Source organism: Elephas maximus, chromosome 1, assembly GCF_024166365.1.
Source record: "Elephas maximus indicus isolate mEleMax1 chromosome 1, mEleMax1 primary haplotype, whole genome shotgun sequence".
Lineage (NCBI taxonomy): Eukaryota > Metazoa > Chordata > Mammalia > Proboscidea > Elephantidae > Elephas > Elephas maximus.
Window position 1 is genome coordinate 89,428,961 of NC_064819.1, and position 2,767 is coordinate 89,431,727.

The following is a 2,767-nucleotide window of genomic DNA, read 5'->3' on the forward strand; positions in this document are numbered from 1 at the left end:
AATATGAAACTTTGTACGGTCAAATTCAATCCCACGACTTCTTGGATTCAGTCTTCACACACTTTTAAGGGACTGAATACATCACTTCAAAATTGGGTGGATACCACCACCATTTTCATCCCTTACTGTGGAGAATAAAAAACTCTCATCTTGAAAGCTCTGAACCTTCTGATCGCTAACAGAAATGTGAATACCAGCGGGACCCTGCCTGTAAATGTGGATAATTTTGTGCCAAGGAACATTAGACACCAATGCAAGTTTTCGAGCAACTTCCAAGGCAAGCTTTTCTTCCAAGTCGATTGTGTGATAAACGTGGGCTGCACCGCTGCCATTCTGGCCTCCACCGCCTGCCGCCTGCTGCTGCCCGGACAGAGGGTTAAGCCGGGCTGAACCCACCTTGACTTCAGTGAAGTATAGAGCCGAATTCCCTCGGCGGCACCACAAGTCTGTTCTAAGTCCTGTGCGGTCAGTTTGAGTAAGTCGGCATCTGAAAAATTGGAAAACAGTCTTGTGTAGGAAGGGAACCGGTTTTCGAGCAGCCGTGGCTTTTTCCTGGATTGTGGCTGAAGGCTGAGGTTGCTCACCTGAGGCCTGTGAAACGCCATCTCCTTGATGATCTGGGGGAGAAGGATTGCTGCCTGGGACACTGCAGGTGCCCTGGTGGAGGGGAGATGAAAGTGGGCTCTGCGGAAGGACTGTTACTCGCCCAGGCTGTGAGGGTGTCAGGCCACAGAGAACACTCCGTGAGGGCTGTGGTATCCTCGGACCGCTGATACTTTTCGTTTTCAGGGGCAGTTCTCCTCTCCATTTTCCCTCGGTCTGTTTTTTGCTTTCTGTCTGCTCCCTTAGGCTTCCACACTTTGATGCGGCAGCTAGCTGCCTGTAGGTGATCCTCGTGTTCCCCATTTTGATTCTGCTTAAAGGCGTCAACCTGGAACCTAAAAGGCACTCCCTTTTCACCCCTTGCTTCCGTGGAGTAAGTCCTGTGCTGATGCAGGGCGCCTGAATGAAAGCGGAGGAGCGTTTTGCAGGGTCTCACAGAAATTCATCCGCATTTTACGGGCTTGGGTTTGTCTTTGTGTCAGTTATTCCCACAGACCCTGGGATATCCACCTCGTGAAGTCTGTCTCCTGGGCGGTTCCACTTCCAACCTCCGAGTTGCTGATGCCCTGTACATTGTAGCCGTGTGTCGTGGAATACGGCTGGTATGATGCTCTTTACCAATTTTCCACTCGTCTCAGGCATATCTCCCATTTTCCGGTTTTCCAGCATCCGAATTGCATAAGGCTGACCTTGATTCAAGTAAGCGAGCGGTTCAGCATGCCGTCTTACTGCCCGGACATCACAACGCACATCACATACTGAGAGGGTGGGTGTTCAGGCTCACCATCCAGTGGAAGGCTGGAATCTTTCTGCTTGAAAATGTGTAATGCCAACGTCTGGCTCCTGCAGTAGGCCCGGCGCCAGCTCCTGCCCGATGCCCGAGACGCTGGCGTCGAGGTCGTGCACCAAACCAGACTCAATCCCTTTGTCCATCTTGAGCACCCAGGCCACCTTCTCGCCTCACAGCCGCCAGGCCAGCGACACGGCCTCCGTGTCCAGGACGAGGGGCCGAAGTTCCGCGGGCGCGTCCTGGGGGAGGGCGCAGGTGAAGCCTCCGGAGGCGCGGCGAGCGGTCACCAGCGGCGGCCAGGGAGGCGGCCTAGGAGGAAGCGGCCGGAGCCCGGCAGGCCAAGCCCGGAGAGCCTGGCGACCTGCTGCAGCGGAAGCGGTAGGGTAGCCGGCAGCGCCTCACTCCCGCGGGGGCCGGTCCCGCGCCTCCTGCCGCAGCCGCTCGCACCCTGCACCCCGCGCCCCTGCCTGCACCCACGGACCGCGACCCGCCCGCCCCGGGCTCTGCGGCCCTCCATCCCGGGCCAACCCCGCCGACGCTGCTCGGCCAGCCCGCACTATGGCTCTGGCTCCGGCTCATGTGCTTTCATTTTTAGCTGATACACAGTAAAAAATAAAATTAAATGATTTTCCACCTCTTGAAGTTGTTGTGAGGGGCAATATACATATGTCTGAGTAGTAAATACTACCAATCACTGCCGTTACCTGACATCTAAGCTCTAATCATCTTCAAGGTGTACTGCTCCTCCATCCTTTGCTTGCAGTTGCCACTGTGAGGGTCACCTGGGGGCTCCAACCACTCCAGAAGCTCCTTGTCTTGGGGGAGCTCTGGCAGCAAGGCATGAGAAGATTCTGACTTAACTGTTGTAAGTTACACCTTTATTCTCCTACAGCCCATCAATTTTAAGTCCTCAGTAGTGGAGCCACCAGGAGAGCCAGACTTAGACTCAAACAGGATCTAAAACCCTGGCTCTGGACCTTATTGACTGAGTAACCTAGGACGAGTTACTGCACCTCTTGAGACTGTTCCTTCTCCTATAAAGCGGGGACAGTATCAGCTGCCTTTCAGGTTGTTGTCAGAACCAGGTATTCAGGGAATTGTTGAGCGCAGTGCCTGGTACACAGAGAGCACTCAGCAGCTGGTAACTGCTAAAGCAAAAACCTGATTGTCTTCACTGGACTGTAGAGCAGGATTTGGATCTCATTCCCTTATAGCACTTATTTCATGACAGGCTCTTCAGTGACTAAGCAACAAAGAAATGACTGCATGCATAAATATGGAATTAACAGGAAGTAGAAAAAGTAGTGCTTGCCTTTTGTTAGTATCATAGAAAGGAACCACCAGGAGAAAGAGCAAAGGAAAACGCATGTTCTG

The 2,767-nt window shown here is 53.3% G+C and overlaps 1 pseudogene; it reads right to left on the minus strand.

The window, feature by feature from the left end:
- On the minus strand, positions 1 to 1,910 carry LOC126066587 (upstream-binding protein 1-like; annotated as a pseudogene).
- Positions 1,911 to 2,767: the final 857 nt, after the last annotated feature.